This window comes from Carex rostrata, chromosome 34 (genome assembly GCF_964058835.1).
Source record: "Carex rostrata chromosome 34, lpCarRost1.2, whole genome shotgun sequence".
Classification (NCBI taxonomy): Eukaryota; Viridiplantae; Streptophyta; class Magnoliopsida; order Poales; family Cyperaceae; genus Carex; species Carex rostrata.
Genome location: NC_135951.1, coordinates 1,172,679 through 1,193,641, shown reverse-complemented (window position 1 = coordinate 1,193,641; position 20,963 = coordinate 1,172,679). Strand labels below are relative to the sequence as shown.

Here is a 20,963-nt window from a genome sequence, read left to right as displayed (position 1 = left end):
GTAGATGTTATATAATATATCATTTAAGAAAAATTATTTGTCATATATTCTCAATTATTTTATGAAAATATGTCATTTTCTATGAGATTTTGTTTTTTTCTCTTACAATATGTCCCCGTAGCAACTCACGGGCAAGGTACTATTCTAGTATAATGATGCCATTGAATCCACTTGAATTTTGGTCTATTGTTGTTGTAAGCATTTTACGTGTAAAAATATATTATCTCCTTTTTACTTTACGGTAGCCTGTAGGCTCTGCCCACTCAGTATTGACACACCTTATTCATGTACATGTATGATTCGAATCCTTGTGATTCCGTAGGAAGACTTATACAATTACCAACTGCAGTAAGCAGTGGTGACTGCATTATCTCCATGTTGCATAAATCAAACAAAATCTCCATATATGATACTCATTTATTTACAATATTGAGTCAAGGATGCATTACACGATAATATAACAAAAGTTTTTAAACAAATTAGTTTTAACATAATATTCTATAATACATTTCACCTGCTGCTTGTTAGTTTAAGATGCCACTACCAAATTTGATCACAGAAATGAAGTTAGTTGCTGTGTTTTTAAGAATGCTATTGTACATGTTGTCTACTTTCAAGTACTGGTTGTGTTGCACACTGTCCATCTTAATTTACATATTATTTGATGCATGGATACGCTTTAAAACAAGTCTATTTATCATATTTCAGTACAATTTACATTAGAACCCAAAAAAGGCCTGCCGACCCCTTCTACATAGACCCAATCGTCAGCCTTTGGTCGCCAAAAGGCTATCATATTGGGTAGAGTTGTGGGGGAGGATCAATGACTGGAGCTGAGAACTGCCACATTTGGCAAAGAGATGGAGAATGTCCTGTGGAAGTTCAGACCAGTTTCTCTCATGGCTTAGGACACCATCAGTAGAGCTTCTTGGGTTGGGCATCTCACTTTTGGAGAAAACAACTGCCACAATAATAGCAAAGACACCTACAACCCTCAACAACAAAAGCATTACAGTTTTCCATCTACCACAAAATAACAATATCAACTAGAACCAGTAAAACACTGAACCCTGAACTAAAAAACACTAGAACACCAAATTGTTCAAATTGCATCTCAAGTCACAAAAGCCTTGAATTGCACGTTCTTTTTCATCAACCTCCATACTGATCCTCTAAGTTGCCTTCATATCCCACATTTATTTATGTTGTCTATGAAAAATTCAATACATTGACCTTAAGTTTCCATTTAGTTGGAGCAATGTATGATTCATTTCAGATTACAAAGGAATTCCTCAGCATCAGATTCTATGGAATGTAAAAGTAGAAAACTAACCAAACAGTGGAGAAGAGCGGAAGAGGCAGAGGGGTTTAGGGTTTAGGGAAGAAGTGTCGGAGAAAAGGAATCGCGCAAGAAAAGGAAAGAAAGGAATTGTCGGAGAAAAGGAATCGCGCAGCAAAGAGGAAAAAAAGATAAGTTGGGCCGTATCAATACATTTTGGGCTTCTGGAATAAAACTAAAATAAAATCTGAAATAGATAAAAGGTAATGCTCTTGCTAATAGTGACTTGTAACAGTGACTAAGTCCTGTGACGCAAGTGTAGGTGTAAAAAAATAATAAAAAATGAGCTCGTTAAAATTAATTTAATAAGTTTTTTCGATCATTTGACTTTATATTAAATTAAGTAAAAAAATTATAAATTTAATATGTAAACATATCGTTTATTAATTATCGGTTTTAACAGTTTAAATTTGTTGTTTTTTGTCACTGGTTACCTTAATTTTCTGTACTGAATTTTCAAAGAAGATAACTTCAGATTTTTTCAAATAGAATTTGCCAATCTTGTTTGCACACGTGGAGCTTCCAATGTGTTAGTATTGTGTGCGATTTCTTGTATTTGTGTTTGTGAAGCTTATTATGTACAGAAGTGCTCAAAAAGTCATTTGTTTTTGTTTGTTTTTTTTTAATTATTTTTTCTTAAATTTTTTAATTGATTGATAATTGATTGATCATTATCTTTGTTATTTCCTATTTTTTTATATCATTTAAAAATGTTATTTTTCATTTAATATATATGACAATTTGTTTGAAACTTTTTTATGAAAATATATCAAAACATAACAAAATATATATATGTCATGTAATATGTTATTTAATATATCATTTAAGGAATGTTATGTAAATATAGATGTGATTTAATAAATCATTTAAGAAATGTTATTTGTGATTTAGTCAAAATTATTTTATAAAAATATGTTATTTTGTATGAGATTTTTTTTTCTTCTCTTACAATGTCCCTGTAGCAATGCACATACAAGATATTAGTCTTGTATAAATGATGTTATCGGAAACAGTAGAATTTCGGTCAATTGTTATTGTACGTGTTCATGTGGGAAAATATATTATCTCGTATTTATTTTTTGATAGCCCGCAAGGTCTACCCACTCAGTATTCACACACTTATTCATGTACATGTATGATTCGAATCCTTGTCATCCCGTAGGAATACTTATACTATTACTAACTGCACTAAGTAGCGGTGACTGCATTATCTCCATGTTGCATATATAAATCAAACGAAATATCCAAAGTTATGCAAAATTGACAAAATTAATAAAACATGATACTCATAAATTTACAACACTAAAAAATTGATACAATATTGAAATTGTTCATACAAAATCACAAAATTCAGTCAAGAATGCATTACACGACAATATAACATTTTTAAACAAATTATTTTTCACACTAAATTCTATGATACAGAAATAAAGTTAGTTGCTTTACGAATAATTAACTTAGAGAAATAAAGTTAGTTGTTAAATTCTAATGTCTATCTTGATCAACCGTTGTCAGGGGAGGATCTAAGAATTTGGTCAGGTATTGTAGGCAAAAAATAATGAGCGCGCCTCCTGTTAAACATTAATTTACATATTATTTATATTTGATGCATGGATACGCTAGCTTTAAAATAATTTCTATATTGATCATCTGATTTATCATATTTATTTTTATTCAATTTTATTTTATTTTGGCCAAGAGATAGATATTCGTAAATTTAAAACGCGTAAGTCGTAAGAGTGCATGTGCATAGAGGATATCCGTAAATTGATGGATGCAAAGAAACAAAGAAAAGTATTTACAGTCGCGCTCATGCTTTCCAGGTCGAAATGATAATGAACAAAAGGAAATGCGAGGTGTTAGAGGCCTTAACACAAGAATCCAAGAAGATTATAAGAAAAAGATTCAAGATTTTTCTACAGTCGACACCATCAGAAAATATTTGTAGACAATAATAAATAAAATGGAAGATTATTATAAAAGATTTTTCTACCGTCGACACTATCAGAAAATATTTGTAGACAATAATAAAATTAAAAATTAAAAATGAGAAAAAAATATGGAAAGTTTTTTAAAATGAGAAGTATACAGCATGGTGTACCTACCGGTTGCCAAACTACATTGCAGCCCAGTCCAAAAAAAAAAATGCAATATTCTAAATGAAACGCCATATCAGCATCCAAAATCAAAAATAACAACGCCATAGTGTACAGGAGTCCAGTCAACAAGAAGAAAACAAAAAGGAAAAAAATGAGATGCCATTACTCAAAATCAGAGAAGAAAACAGAAAGTTTGAGAGGAAAAAAAAAGACCGTTGCCGGTGAGTAAAAAGTGATGAGGATTGAGAAAAATATGTGCGTCCCACCAGTTAATTAATAATTGCTCTTTACACTTTAACCTTTAAATTTTTTTTTTTTTTTTGTGAAATCAGTCGCACAAAATTCTAATACTTCTCCTAAGAATGAATTACTAACTAATAAATATCAATAAACTAAAGGTAGGTCTTTCAAATTTGTAGGTTTTTTTTTTTTTGTAAATGTAGGAGTTTTTATTTTATTTCTAAATTGATTGTTGTTTTTGGAGATTGCTGGCACAAAATTCTGGAAAAAAGCTAGGTACGTTAGAAAATCAATCAATATAAGCATATTTTGTGTTTTATCCTAAAATAGTTAGCCTCTATTGCTGTTGTAGTATGTTGGATGTGTAGCTCAAGTTTAGCTGGAGTATGGTGTTAGCTTTTGGTAGCAGGAAGAGTTTATCAATGCTCTTCACAAAAGAATATTGTCTTATGTTACTCTCTCTATCTCTGTTAAGTTTATTAATGAACCTGGATTTCGGCATTTTTAACGAAAAAATATATATATAAGCAAAGCATATTTCTTTAATAAATCCTACAATTGTTAATATATATTTATATTATTTATCCTGAATTCCTATAATAGTTGTTATCTATTCAAGTGATGACTAAAAGCTTGGAACACAATTGTGTCTTTGTTGGCAATTTTTTCTTAATTAAAATTCAAGTCGGAATTCTAATGTAGTAAAAAAATATATATTACGGTATGTTGTTTGGTATTTGTTATCTTTTTTGTGTATACATTCTTTTTAAATATGTTTTTATTAAAAGGCTTCGAGATGTAAAAAATAGGACTAATTGTGATCTGCATACCTTCAATTTATTGAAATTTATTAGTTAGTAATTAATTTATTGAAATTTTAAGTAGGAAACTGTTTGAAGTGTTGTTCTAACTTCTCACTTTCCCTGATAGCATGGAAGTGAGGAATCAGGAGTCTGAGTGCATCATCCTTTTGAATCGTATCAGAGGGAATCGGAACAGCTTGAGGCGTGACAATTGCAGAAGGTAGATCGTTGTTAGAGTAAGCTTGTCTAGGAACAGTAGGTTTCTTCTCTCTGGGAGCCGGAGGAAGATCAGTAATCGTTTTACACCACTGTGCTTCGTGCCTAAAATTATTACACACAAAACACAAAGTAGTGTTCTTACAAGTATTGGCGAGATGCCCCTTATCACTAGAAGTATTTTATTCGCTCTGTGCACATCATTCCGCGTGATTTTATTCTCTGTTTTGAATCAAAACTGCCTTGTACGGTTTTTTCAAATCCTTTCCTAGGTGCTGATCTTCTCTAACATGCTCTTGCTTCGATCTATTCAATGCAACCTGATCGGATGCTTCAGCATGTTGCACCACATAATTGACCTTAGTAGAAGATGAAGTTGATCCACCAGGGAATCTGCAATGAATGAGATCCATGAAGAATTTTGCGAATCCGTGATGAAGTTGATCATTCTCATCCATTTGCTCGACGATCCGTGATGAATTTTGCGAATCTAAAAATATGAACATTTTTTATTCGATTTTTTCTTTCAAATGAGATCCATGAAGAATAACTTTCGAGTAATATTTGTGTCGTAATTTTTTTTGCCACTTTAGATCTTTGTGACTTTCAATTTTTTTTTTATTTTGCTTCAAAATAATTTAAACCTCTGTTTACAAGCATATAAACCTCATGTACAAGCATATAAACCTCATTAATAACACTTTAAATCTCTAGAATAAAATATATAAACCTCATGTACAAATAATTAAAACCTCAACAATAACATTTCAAAGCATATAAGCCTCAACAATAACACTGCAATTACAAAGCTCATTTACAAATGATATAAACCTCATGTACAAAGAATTAAAACTTCAATAATAACATTTCAAAGCATATAAACCTCAACAGTAACACTGCATTTACAAAGCATATAAACCTCATGTACAAAGCCTTGAAAATTTTAATGGTTGTAGATTGAGATTTAAAAATTTGAAAATTTAAAGTGCTCATGAGTTTTACTTTAAAAAAAACAAATGACTTTAAAATTACTCAAAAGTATTTCTTCACGGATCTTATTTGAAAGATAAAATCGAATAAAAAACGTTTGTATTTTTAGATTCGTAAAATTCATCACGGATTGTTAGAAAAATAAATTATAATGATCAGAGAAAAAATAAAAAAGAGTGGGTGAAATGAATCTTTCCGTTTTTGGCTTGAATACAAAAGTAGTTAGGAGTTAAACTATGCAGATTTAGAATTTTAATGCTTTCAGATAGAGGTTTACATTCTTGCGAGTAACATTGTAAAATGTTATAAACATAACTTTAAATGTTTTGATATTAGCGCTGAAAATGGAAGTTAGACAACATTGAAAGTTTTTTCTGTTAGACTACTGGGGGGACACGCTCGGGTATGATAGCTCGGGGTACCAGAACATTTCTCTATAAATAGAACACAATAGAGAAGAACTAGCTACGTTTCTCTCTTTTCTCTTCACCGTACTACCACACAAGCTTAATTCCTTTTCTTGGTTCTCAGGTTTGCTCTGTCTTCATCCTTTTGCATCATTTTTTCAAAATTTCAGATACTTTATATCAGGCATCTAATAAATAATGTTCCTTGCCAAATCTGCGGTGGAAAAGGATTGTTTTTGACAGAGATTGAAGTAGAATTTCTTGTATGTTTAGTGAAAACCAAGGAACTCATAGATTCTTGTTTTGTTAATTTTTATAGATTTCAAGGGGTTAGGGCGCTGTTTAATTTGAATTTGAATCTACTTTTCAACCTGTTTTTCCCATTCCCATTTAATTTGGGCATTTAAACTGTGACAGAGAACTTGATTAATGGAGGACCTATTCAAACACGACTCAAACTCTTTGCTGAGACGCACCCGCTTCTCTAAGACAGTTTATCACCAGCCCAACCCTTCCCAAATACCCATCATTCCTAATTTAACCAAACTCAATCTTGGGTCCTCTAACCCTAGCTCTAGCCGGGCATCAATCTCCATGCATGTCTCCCAGAACAACACCTCCAACACAACTCAGACAACTTGTGAGGTGCAAGTGGAATCAGGTTCCAAGATAAAGAAAAATTACCTGGCCTCCATGAAGGGCGCTATATCCGGCATGTTTAAGGAGGTGAAAAAGACCATTAGAAGCCCATTCATGGCCCACCACACAGAGAAAGAGCTGTTAAGTCACCCTCGAGTGAAAAGAAGAAAAGTTCCTGGATGAAGAAGTACTTCAACTGTGATGTGGGACGGCCAGAGTCTGACCTTGAAGTCTGAACCCAGTAGTTTTCCACAGAAAATTAGTTGGTTTTCTTAGTCTGTTCTTGATCTTTTAGTTAATTTGTCACTTTAGTTTTCCATTTCTTGCTTTGGGGGAAGGACTTAGTTTGTTTTATTTTAATTTTCTAGGATAGGGTACTGCTATATATTGAACTCACCTGTTTTGAGCAAATTGTATCTGTTACCATTCCAGTAAAATATTATTGTAACAGCTTTTTATTGGAATGAAATGGGGGCATGACCTAACTTCTTTCCTCGAAAAAAAATAACTCTTTTTATTGTAACAGATTTTTATTGCGACATTTATAATCTGGTACTAGTATCGTCCCCGTGCGTTGTAACGGAAACATATTATAGGATAAAAAATTACTCATAAAAAATAACATATTTTCATAAAAAAAATACCAATAAAAATAATTATTATTCAAAAATTGAGGAACATGTTAATAGATAATCACAATCACACCCCTCATAATCTCGTCAGGAGATATTTTGTTTTATTCTCAGGTCAGATCGGTAATTGAACATCTAGCTGGGAAGAAGATTGAAACCCGGAGAGGAGGAGGGGGGGGGGGGATAATCGCTTGCTTTAATACAATACAAAGAATCTACCAGATAAGAAACGTCTCTCTCTCTCAAGACCTTTATTAACGGTATGTACACAGTTTACTCCTCTGGTCCAACTTCTTCCACAACTGAAGCATCCGCCTGTCAGTAATAGGAATTTCTTTACTATGGAGTGTTATCTTATTGGAAGATTGATCCTCTAAGATCAGCTTCGATAGAGAGAGGTATTATTATGTTTTTCTGGGCTTATATTCAGATGGATTCTAATAAATATCTCTCTTTTTTATATACTTGTAGGTTCTCCAAACTGGACTCGAGCAGGTCTGGCTGAGGATTTGTGAAGCCTGACTTCTGAGAGGCTGCAACATATGAGTGTCTGCACAACCATTCGGTTCATCACTATACTCAGTCAGTCAGAAGAGATTTTGAAGGGTTAACCAATACTTATTGCATCAAACTTCCTTTCTGTGAAGGCTCCACAGTTTGAACCTGCTGGACATGCTTTCCACTCTGCTGCTTTAAAGCTTCTTGCTTATTATGAGGAAGAAAATGCTGGTGGTAGCAATGATCATTGTTCCAATGATAAGGAAGAGAGTTATATGAATCATATGATTCATATAGCACGAAGGGTCAAAAGAAATCTGGTGCGGTAAGCAACAAGACCTTTATGCTTTGTTTAGACTGGGACATCTTAGGTACCTGAGGAACAAATACGAAAAAAACTATCATGAGACAGCTTAGAAATATCACCCATAAACAAGCTTGATGTTGATGCTCCGCCCTTGAGTCACTCATGACCTTTGTTTGAGCTAGCTGCTGCGGGAGAGGCGACTTCTCTTTCACTCGGATTGTCTGTTCAGTAGTCGATGTTTGTGTTGTAGGCCCGGTAGTTATGATACTATCTTTAGCAAGAAAATCGAGAATTTGACTCTGCTCACAATTCCGCATTTTCAAAATGAAAATTGGCTGATAGGAAAGTTCGGTAATTACCGATTAATTTATCCAATGCCTCCAACGGTCAGCATTGGTAGGCAATCCTTCTCTTGCTCTCTACTCTGTATCTCTAGAAACCATACTTTATTGGGCTTGTATTGGATCAACATAAAAAGATAGTGTTAAGTGGCTGTGGTCTTTCTACTTATCCTCCTAACTTGTTGAACCGGCTCTGCTCTGTAGCAAAACGAATTATCAAGTTCATATGAGTGGTTCTGAATAACATGTCTGGGCTTGAGACGGTAAGAGCCCGATCAAAATAGATTTTGGTGCGTTATGCCAATATCCATTTGACTAATAGAGGAACTTAACAAAGGAAGCTCTTCGTATAGGTATAAAAGATAATTACAAAGTTCTTTGTTCTCGAATACCGAAATTTTACTTTTTGTTTTGATTCATTCATTTGAACTTTCTAATTTTAGCGTTATTTCGCTCCGTTCTTTCTATCCTTCATCTCTCGCATGATCAGATCCACTTCCGATCTCTCTTTCTCTTCTTGCGATCATTAGCTTTCTCCTTTTCTCTTCTCTCTTTCTCGCAAGTGCTGGTGCAGATCTCGCCGTACACCTTCTCTGCCATTGGCATCGCCATCTCCAGTGGCGTCTCTGTGCTTGGCGCAGCATGGTACTGGGATCTTCCTCTCGTGTATTTCGAATCAATTTATCTTGTTTAAGTATCTTTCTTCTAAATTTTCATTGCGAATCAGGGAGGGGGATTTATTTATATAACTTGAAGCAGTTTGATCGGTCCAGCAATTAAAGCTCCGAGAATCACCTCCAAAAACCTAATCAGCTGCCCTTATTTTAGACTTTTGGTTTTTCAGTTACGTTTTGACTTCTGGTATTCGGGTAAAATTTTCACATTTCAGTGTTAACTGTTAAGACAGTTAGAATTGGATCTTTTTATCCTTTAATTTGGAAGCTGATTTGGCTTGTACTTAAGCAGCTTTAACAATACTTAATTCTATCAAATGTCAGAGTGTAAATCAATTCAAGATGCTACAATATTAAAAAAAAAAGTGGATCATAATTTCATGTTCAATTTTTCTGATCACAGCCATTTGCAATTCTGCATACTCATGCTTACATCTTTCAATTAAGATTAAATTAAGCCTTTAATTATTCACATTCGTCAACCTGCCCTCACTTGTGCTCACTTTGCTTGAGTTGTTTTCTGACTGTGCAACTAAGTTTTTAAGCCGCAATCTTGCTGACTTTAGCATCACGTTACTTAAGTTGATCTATTAACCACTAAAGGCAACCTGGATGAAAGGATTATTGAAAAGGGGCTCAAGGTTGTGAGAATAGACTTCCAATCTTCTCAGCCTCAAGTCGGGGATGTCCCAATCTTGTTTTTTGTGGTGCTTTCATTTCCAACTCTATGGTCAGTTAAAACCTTCTCTTTGTAAGGAACTAGTGAATTATACCAACTCCATTTCTTGTATGCCGAAACAAACCTTATGGGAATAGGAACATATGACCAAACAAACCTTATGGGAATAGGAAGAATAGCAAATGGAAACAGTAATAGTTGTACTTCTTGCATGATTGAATAAATAAGTCAATAGAAAAGTTCCCTTCGTTCTAGTTCATTGTTTCCTTCTCTTGTTGGGGTGTGAACGTGGCATGGAATGGTGATTTTCTTACTTCATTTATAGTGAGGTTTGCTTACTGTTCTTGTAGTTTATTTTCCTCGTGTACATACAGATAGTAATATTGCTAGCTGTAGTAGTAAATAGCAGTAGTTCCCCTCATTTCATCAACTCTTTGACTCAACCTCATACAACGCTAAAATAGCTTGTTCTCTCTCTACTTTCACAACTTGCATCTGACCGTTGAGTTCCTGAAGCAAAACTTCGCAGCGTTCCTTTTCTTTTTGGATGTACAAGAAAACCACATCAAAAAAAAAATTCATAAATAACTTGATAAATTGCTGGTGTCTCATTTTCAATTTGCTGCGAAATATATTTGCTGAAAGATGTCTAGCGTGGAACTACAGAAAATGTGGACAACGATCAGATAAGATATTTGCTCTGATGGAGGTAGATGAGATACAAACTGTCTGATTTTGAGTTGTGTTATCCAGCTTTGTGGTTTTATTTTGCAAATATAACTTACGTGTAGCATAGGTTGTTTGTCAGTGTTTTATGTGGGCTTTATATAGGACATAAATTAGGGTTTCATGAATGCAGGTTCCATGGATGTTGTTTGTCAGTGTTTTCTGTAGGCTTTATATAGGACATAAATTAGGGTTTCATGAATGCAGGTTCCATGGATGCAGCTCCGGGTGCTTGTCGAATAAAAGATAAAGAAAACCGCCAGTTGATCAGGCGTTTTATTTGCTAAACTGCCTGTTGCATTGGCATTCTTCATAATAAACTGCCAGCTCATTAGGCGTTTCCCAAATTTATCATGTTTTGCACCTTTTTGACCTTTAGGCGTTTCACGGATTTCATTCTCAATCTAAGTTTTGAAGTTTTCTAGTGAGTATATATCATAAGAATGTTTAAAATAAGTGTTATGTTGATGGCCAGTATATAAAATAGATAATCATTTATTTATTTCAGGCTAGATGTCTTAATCAAAAGTGCAACAATATATTTTTTTGGTTAAAGAGGCCAGAGGCCCGGTTTCATTAATAAACGAAACAACACAGTCATTACAAAAATGGGTAATCCATAGAGGTTTATAGCGACCCCTTCTCTGCATCATCCTTAACTAGTCCTAAAACGTTCATTCAACAAGAACTCAGTTGCATAGATGATTAACACGCAAAAAGAAAACAGGTAAGTAATCATAGAGCACATAACTACTAAGTAATACTGAATCACCACGATAGAACAGCCATATCTAAGCAGAATAATCTTCAGCCTCTGCCAAATGTAAGGAGATGCTGTCTTCTTCATCGGGAAAGATCACTCGCAACGGAATAGTCTCCATAGTCTCCTCAGTAGGCATCCATGCTCTGGTCTCGGACTGAACGGTGTTCTTGGTATGTTTGTGACCTGTCCAATACAACACTAAAGAAATTATTAAATAGATCAATGACCGAGCTGATTTAGGGTGAGCATTATTAAAACATACTTCATTCCGATGTTTCCACACCGTCCAACAAGTCGCACTAAAAACAATTAAAAAGGCTGTCCTCTCCAGAGGAGAGAGTGTGAAAGCAAATGTTAAAACCTCAGATAAGTTGTTCCAATTCGAGCAATGTAAGTGATTTTTACCAAGGTGTTGCAAAATTTGTCTAACCAATTGACGTGCAACAATATATAATTATACTAATTTTTCCTAAATATATAAGTCGCTAGAAGGAAGAAGGCAACCTATTCAAAAACTGTACTTGAGATAATAACAGATCCCTTATGAGCAAATTAATGCGTAATGAGATTGTGCTAGTAATTAAGGGTAACTAATTAATGCCATTATTTTCCATGAATTTCCTTTTCCTGCAATCACATTATTTCAGTTTACTCCTAAAGTGATCAAATATGCAAATCTAAGGCTACAGGGAAAACAAAATCAATTTGAACAAATTTCAATCACCTCTCCAGTGAGTTCTCCATTTTCATCATCTCCTGTTTGTATGTCTCCTTTGCAAACCCTCCAGTTACTTCCCGAATGGATAGATAGGCCCAGTAGCGTTGGTGGTCCCCGCTTTTGTAACTGACTCCCTCCACGACAGGTGAATGGATGAGTTTGCCATTGTGGGGCCCTCCCTTCAGTGATTCTCCTGTTTCTCCTGTTCTTTTAATTCAACTCCAAAATTTAGAACTTGGGCCTAATCACTTGTAGGCCCAATGTATAATTCAACTCCTCCATATTTCTCATTCTCCACTGTAGCTCTAATGACTACTCACAAATCAAGAAAGAACAATACTGACATCACATCACTATGTATCACTGACCCCCACCCCCTTCATTATGTTCTTCTTGAATTTACTACACTACTTGAGATTTTAGTTTTGGCAGAATTAAACTTCAAGTTTTCCACAAGAAGAAAAAAGGAAAGAAAAAAAAAAGACAAAAAACTACCTTAGGCGACCACCTAGTGCTAATAGGCAAACCAGCTACGTTCACCACAGCAGTTGATACTTAAGTTATATTATTCTTGTAATCTGGAAAAAAATATCCTTTAATTATGTCACTAAGAAACATCAGAAATATCCTCCATACCTCTCTCTAGAGAAAAAAAAATGCATGTCAACATGTTAAATTATTGATTTTTGAGTAATTAATGAAGGAGATAGGGTAGTTTTAATATTCATTGAAAAAAATTGGAACACATTTGATGACATATAAGAAATTATTCCAGATTGCATGGAAATGATTGGGTCATTGCTCTTCTTTCTTCATAAAATTGTATCTTTCTAGCTACTACCAAGTTTTCAAAAAAAAAAAAAAATTGTATCTTTCCCTTTCTCATTTTGTTTTGTCATTCTAATCAAGAAGATACATAATAGTTTTCAAAAACCAAAAATAAAATGAAAAAGAAGAAGATCATTACTTTGTTACCAGGAAATACTACTCGTGCTTCTGAATTAGATCTTGTTAAAACATGCACCTTATGATCATCATTTGCATCATTATTACTTTCTTGTCAGGAATATAGCAGGTCAACATTTCTACTAAAAAAGTTGTTTTCTCTTACAAATGCTCTTCTTTTATAAGCCATAAGGAGGAATTAATTTGCAACAAACATAAATGACTATCTGGGAAGTGTAAATAACTATTAATATTTTTAGAAAATGTTGATGATCAATCTTCAAAAGTATGGTCCAGCTTTAACTGCAGTTGCACGCTTTTCAAAACAAGTATGATCTCGAATCGGAGTCCGACTCGGGCTGGTTCTCGTCAACAAGATAGAATTGTCCTTCTTTTAATGGTATAACCAAACTTCCTTAATTTTCCTAGCATGTGCAGTTTTTTTTAATGGTATAGCTAAATATGACTTGATTCTAATATTTGTAAAATTAAACAAAAAATATGAATATTTATGTTCATTTCAATATATGGTTTTTATATTATGTTTAATGTGAATTTAATTTGCAAATGAATGTTATCAGTATAATGAAGGTTTTTATGCACTGTTATTATTGTTATTGTTGTGATTTATAATTATATTTACCATTCAAAGAGAAATCAAATATACATAAATATCTTTGTATCCAGTCATTCAAACATATTTGAATGGGTAGTCTCATGTAAATAATGATCTCGACAATCCAGATTATTTAAATGCACATGGTGATCGAGTATTTACATGAACCCTTAGTATAAATTCATATAAACATAAAAATTAAAATATTTACATGGGAATTCCCATGCAACTAATGTCTCAATAATTTAGACTTATTTACATGAAAAAAGAATAAGTATTTGTATATATGAACCTTTAATAAAATATACTACCTGACATATTGGTGCTGGTTCTCCAAGTTTTATTTTACATGAACCGATAGAAGACATTTACATGGATAAACATTCAATTTGCATGAGACGCCCATGCAAATGGTTTTACAAAATTAAAAAAAATATATATATGGATCATTCACTACCATACAACTAACTTGGACTACCCCTGTAAAAAAAACACAGATTCTAGTAGTGAACACCGGCCTGAGTTGACTTGAAGCAGTAGGGGCCGAAATTGAATGGCCTGTGACCCAGGATGAGAGCAGCACATAACTCCTCCAAGAGATCGAAAGAGCTCCTAATAAACCAATTGAGAGATTATAAATACAGTTAGATCAATCCTAGAAGTAAAATAAAATCAAATAAAACCTTACAAATCATTCAAACCAAATCGGATTAAGCATTTACACCTCGTATGTGAAGCATTTACTCTAACTACAAAAAAACTCTAACAGATGAAATTGAAAAAAATTATCAAAACAAGTACACAAATCGATTACAAGAATGTAATGAAGACACATTTTTCAGCCACTTCAAGAAGTTTGTCCTTTGAAGGAAAAAAAAAAGTAGAAAAAATTTCAATATAAAAAGACAAATCGAAGAAGGAAAAAAAGAGTTGATGGAATAAACAGTGAAAATGATAATAGTCGAAACAAAAGAAAGAGTTAAAAGCATGTACTGAGAAGAATGAGTGATAGAGACTGAAATGATCGAGAAAAATTAGAAGAAATTACAGTTGCGAGTACGAAGAAAGTGAAATACGGTGATAGATTGAAAAGACCTCATGAACCAATTGAGAGATTCTAAACTAGGAAGAACCATTAAGACATAAGAAAAATCTATATTACTCCATTTAATATAAACAAACCAAATCACAACGTGAAGACCGAATGACATTTTGGACCACGAAGCATTTTTTCAAATTACCCAAACCTCTACAATTCCACGATAATATCGTTTAATCTTTTGTAAATCAGGCCGTTAGAGTTTAAGCATGAGCTTGGCCTGCTTAGGGTTTGTTTGGGCCCGTTTATACCTTTTGAAAGACTCCCCTTGGGCCAGCTTGTCGCGGGCCTTATCCTTGAGTTTTCCCTATTTAGCTGCCAAATTTTTGGAAGAGAATCTTCTCCGTTCCAAAATTCTACCAAATTTTTGGAACCATCTACTGCCGATTTGTCGACACCTAGCAAATATCGATTCGACAGCTGTGGCCTGTGGGGAGACAAAATTATTCACGCGGTAAATTATATAGATTTAAGCAAATAATGGACAAATTCCCATTCATACTGGTTTCTATACATGCACCATTCATATAGATTTTAGCAATATTGTTTTAATAATATTAGATGCTCGAGGATCAACGTTCTTAAATAATTTTTACAGACTAGATTTTGATGTTGCCATGTTCACACAAAAAATAATAATGTGTTAAGTCGATTATATTATTAAAGTTACATGGTTTTATATAATGAGAAGTAAAATTTAGCACTAGATTGTAGTTATATCACTATTATAATTGCTTAGTTATATCTCCGTAGTTGTTCTTGTGCTCCTCCTTTCATCTGAACTAAATCTATGCATTATGTTTCTTTTTCACCACCAAATACCGGGAAGTCCCTATCAATGTTTCTCCACTCAAGAGCATTTGAGAGATGTCATCATTTTTCATCATTTTTTTTGGCTATCGGAATGCCAACACAATCATTTTGAATCTTTAGCATTTTCGAATAAACGTTTAATTCTCGATATCACGGGCAGCTAATGTACGACTTCTGTTAGAGGTCTCTCTGATGTTACTCATTGTAATTATTCTAGTCATTTGTCTCATATGTCTTATACAGGGATGCACCGCATTTTGAACATTTTTGCATATCTTTGTAATCATTTTGAAACAGTACACAATCATTTGGATATGCATCTATTCTTTGTACTTTCAAACGCAATCGACACATCATTTTTTGGCTTTGTAACATTAATTTGGGAGCTCGTTTTCATCCAGATGCATGTCTCCTAAAAGTTTTGAAGATAACAACACCGAAGCCCAAAGCCCAACTAATATTTGGAAAAGGCCCAAATCCAATTATACTCTTCTGGATTATTCAAGAAATAGAAACCGACTTTATATGATCGGTTATAATGGAGCATACTAGAAAATACTATAGTGTACTTAGAAGGTTCCATACCCTTGTATCAAGATATTCTAGAGAAATCATAACCGACATTGTTATATGTATAAATAGGAGAGGTGTGTAAATAATGTGAATATAGAATTATAGAATCAGAGATTAAATAGAGTGAGGCGTGAGTGTAAGAAATATATCAAAGGCTTTGTACTCTTGAGTAATAATAGAAATTATATTATAAACTCCTCTCTTCTATATCCAATACCACAATCCCAGTTTAATTTCCAACAAAAAGGTCTAATAATTCAATGAAACCTTTATCACTTCAATCATTACTTGCCTTCAAACTTTTCGTAATTGTCATCATCATTATGATCTGAATCATAATCATCACTACCAATTTCTCCATTGCTAACATCTTCTGCACCAATTTCCCCGATGCAATTTCCAAATCAATATTAAAATTACCAGAACCATGGCTTGTTTACCCAATACCATCACTAATTTCTCCAGTACCCTCGATCACCATGCCATATCCAATGTATGTATAGTTCTTTAAACTCATAACAAATCAAATGAGTTTTAATATTTGAAGAGCCATAAATTTTTTTAATATTACAACATTGTCGACAAGGACAACAAATAAATGTTACATTCTTCTTCTCTCTATTTTTCACAGCAAATTTTATAAAATGATCAACACCCTTCATAAACAGCACTTAAAAATATTAAACAAAAATAAGATTATTTAATGTCTTGACATTTTCGTTATGACATACATATATATATAGGACCCTCATCTCCAGTCTCCACTTTATCGTAAGAGACAAGAGAGGAGGAGAGGAGGAGAGGAGGAGAGGTTGGAGAGGCGAGAGGGGCCGAAGGGTGGAAGGGGTGGCGGCCCAGATTTAGGGTTTCGCCTCTCTATTGCTTTCCAGTTTCTTTTGGAAAATGAGTGGCCTCCGAATGAGATCTGAGTTATCCGTTTTAATCTCATAATTTCACTATTGAAGTGCCCTATATGCTGAGGAGCAAGAAAAAATACCCGATGGTGACCAGCCCCAAATCTTTACTTAACAAAAATAATAATTATATACCATCATTCAACTTCTTTTGACGATTACTTAAAAAGGTATATTTATTAATCATTAAAAATAGTTAATATATTAATCATTACTTACCAAACAAATAATTTCAAACTTAGCATGGTAGGTCCTGATGGTGTTTTTCACATTTTTTTGACGATTCATTAAAGACTTCTCCAAGATCGCAAAACCCTCTCACGAAATAAAAAAGATCAACTTCTCTAGCCACTAACTTCCAAATATAAGACATTTATGATCAACTTCTCTAGCCACTAACTTCTAAATATAAGACATTTATTATCAACTTCTCTAGCCACTAACCTTCCAAATAAAAAAGATCAACCTCTCTAAATAACAAATTTAACAGATTTACTACTTGCATGCATGCATGTTGGCTCCAAGAGACTTCCATTTGAGTTATGATTATCAGCATTTTTAAGGATGCAAGAATACTTGCTATAAATTTATCTGATACATTCATTACAGCTCTAAAAAAAAGCTGCATATAATGATTTCGTCTAATATCTCAGTATTTCTTTTCTTTTCTTTACTTTTTTTAAATGCTTGGTAGGGGCTGCCAAGTTTGAACATAGATGTGATTAGTACAACAAATTCATAACACACTATACATTATGTGAGTAAACAATACCCCACTCCCACTACATCAATTAGCTATTGCACCACTCACCTTCCTAGAACAATTCATCCACAGCGCATTTTCCTCCATAATTTTCATAGCCAACAGCCTTGGACGCAACATTTTATTTCTAGAAATAAACTCATCTCTTTGCTTCCAGATGCCCCATATTAGATAAAGTATGGAGCCCAAGCCGTCTTCTCTTCACGCAAACAGCAGACCACGCATACACATGCATGTTATGCAACCATAGATAGGTAAAAAATTTAACCTTAGACGGTGTAAAGCTATGCCAAATAACCATGTCTCCACTTCACCTTCCCCCTGATACCATAATCTTGTAGGCTGATGCAGATGTGTACCTGCCATCCTGTGTCCATCACCATTTAAGCAAATCCTCTTGATCATTGAAATCTGGAACCACTAGTACAAAAAACCCCTTCACTGACTGTTAAAATACCCCTACACCGACTGTTATAGCGGCGTCAGTAAAACCAGCGCCATTGAAAATTACCTTTTACTGACTCTCTAAAAACAGTCAGTGTTGGGTTCAACACTGACTGTTTTAAAGCGTCAGTGTTGAGCACCAACACCGACTCTTTTCAAAAAGAGTCAGTGTTGTGCACCAACACCGACTATTTTTCTGTGTTGGCATGATTCTGTTTTGGTAACCATATATTATCATTCAACATTTATTGACATGAAAAAATTAATATGCCACAATCACAAACAAAAGACACCAAACAAGTTAATTGTCATTAAAAATTATCAAATTACATGTTATCCAAATTACATGCCATATATCCACAAAGCACACAAAAGACACCAAATTATCCAAGTTAATTGCCATCAAAAATCTATTTACTTGACTTAAATAAAAAAAATGTTTCTCTTTCTTGCAACCTATAACTAATATAAAGAATAGTACCACCCGAGAAGAGATGACATTCAATTGACGAGGCCTATTCAACGTAATCAACCTCACATTGCCACTTCACCTAGTGTGAGGGCTGCTGCCTTCTCCAACCACACCTTGTTGTTCACTCGACATTTCAACCCTTCTCTTCCTCGTTGGATGTATGAACAAAGCATGACACAATAAAATTCCTGTACCCCACAAAAAGTTCATTTTGGTTCAGATTAGTTCAATATGAGCTTCATGAGAAAAAATGAAAAAGTTAGGCCAAAATTGTTAACCTAATAATTCGTGTCATTTTCAAAATTTATCAAAAACTGTAGGGACCTTAGATCAATGGGAAAAATGCTATTTCACAAGTATGATGATATATTCTCCGGGCATTAACCAGTACAGGTGATTTACTGGTGCTTTTCCTTAGTTTTTCATCTTCATTAAACTATAGTTCCTGCAATGGAGAAAAGTTGGTTTACTTCAATTATACCAGCAAAAAAAAAAACAAAAGAACATGCTGTAATTCCAACAAAATAACTAATCTCAAATGGTCTAGAATTTTTAGATCAAGTGAAGAGTAATGGAACTCATGCATATTGGTACATTGCATCAGTCAAAACAGTCTCTAAGAACCCCAAACAGTAGATGAAAAATGCATCACTGTAACTCATCACAGTACCACAATTTATAAAATATGCAGATAGGTCCTAATAAATTTATTTTTGTAAAAGGGATTGTATGAAGGCCTGACAAGAAGTAAGAAAGTAATTTGCATCTAAACCCACCCCTATAACTTTTACTATTAAGATTAATCACATATTTTAATAAACTTTTAATAGGATTAATGCATTATTTCTAGATACAAAGACCTAATTAAGCATGCAAAAGAACATAAAACAGTAAGATTAAAACGGAAGATTCAACAGACCATTGTTGCACAGCATTTCATCAATTATTGTGGATCTGAACTGTTCAAAATATAAGCCTTGTTTGTCAGAAAATGAAACAGACAATTATCATCTAGCAGCAACTGACCAAATGAAACAGACAATTATCATCTAGAAAACAGACAATTACCTCACTAATTTAATCGGCCGAAAGAGAGGGAATGTCTTACTAACTACATTTCAGTTTCACTGACGATCTCATCCTCTAGACTCTGAAAAGCATTTATCATGAACAGAAGGTAATTTGTTTTCTCAGCCATTCCAAATAAGAGAAATTAAGAGTTTGAACTTCTATGAGCTGATCTTGATCCATAGTACAGACCATTATGCGCTATGCATAGTACCATAGCCTCATTTCAAAAGAAAATATAACATGCCAAGTAGTTTATAAAAAAAAATATATGCGTTAAAAGATGTAATACCTCTTTCTCAAATCTGTCAATATCAGGATATAGCGCGGATATTAAAGCATCAAAGTTGGGATCTGGCAGAGATAAGCAAAAAGTAAAACGGAAAAAAAAAAAAAACAATAGAAGAAACCTTGTGCTGGAGTTGATTGATAGTGGAATAAAGAACCCCATCTCCAACTATGTACCTGAGCCACCTGACCAGCTCCACCCGGCTTATCTTCTTTCTCTGTTTTAATTTAAACTTATATATAAACGAATAAAAACAGAAATTATATTTAATACAAATTATGTCTCAACAAATGCAATATGAAAAAAAAAAATTGTATTAAGTAGTTGGGTACCAGTCTCAACAAATGCTTTAATTTTCCTCCTCCTGTCATTGTTTTCTTGATTTCAATTTGCACAACAACAAAATTGGCAAAGTATTTTGACATGGAAGTTCCACAGTAGTTGAGTCCAAAACCAGTACATGCCAGATGGAATTCCAATCCAAAGAAAATAACCAGTCTTGTTAGAATTCCAATCCAAAGAACCGAACTCAGTCACCGCTTGCAAATCCACATTGTCTATTCTCACTCCGGCCCGGCCGACCACTCTGAGCCGCCCCTTTGCCGCTTCAAATACCTCTCTTGACACCTTTTGATTAAAGAAACCAAGAAAGAAAAAAAAATGCAATTGATCACTTAATTGATTAAACAGCCAAGATAAAGAAAAATCAACATGGCTACCAGAAAAATTTCATGTCAAGATCTGACCTTAGTGCTGCTTCGCACGATGAGAGCATCGCACGAGGAGCTGGAGCCCAGATTCATCGAGTTTTTCAGCGATCAGAACCGTCGGTTTCAAGTCAGAGGTAGCGTCGCGTAGGTTCTCGAGTCCAGATTCACCGAGTTTCTCAGCGATCA

General features: G+C 33.9%; 1 protein-coding gene and 1 long non-coding RNA gene across 3 annotated transcripts in view; one reads left to right on the top strand and one right to left on the bottom strand.

Moving 5' to 3' along the window:
- LOC144549020 (putative F-box/kelch-repeat protein At5g24040) overlaps positions 1–20,963 on the top strand; it is a 90,297-nt gene that overhangs the window by 22,340 nt on the left and 46,994 nt on the right. The window lies entirely within an intron of this gene.
- On the bottom strand, positions 18,808–20,525 carry LOC144549027 (uncharacterized). Of its 2 annotated transcripts, none has more exons than XR_013509542.1 (4): positions 20,400–20,525; positions 19,819–20,284; positions 18,989–19,155; positions 18,808–18,898 (listed from the first exon to the last, which is right to left on the bottom strand). It is a non-coding gene; the product is annotated as an uncharacterized LOC144549027 (long non-coding RNA). The 2 variants fall into 2 exon arrangements; XR_013509544.1 differs by having other exon boundaries at positions 19,035–19,155.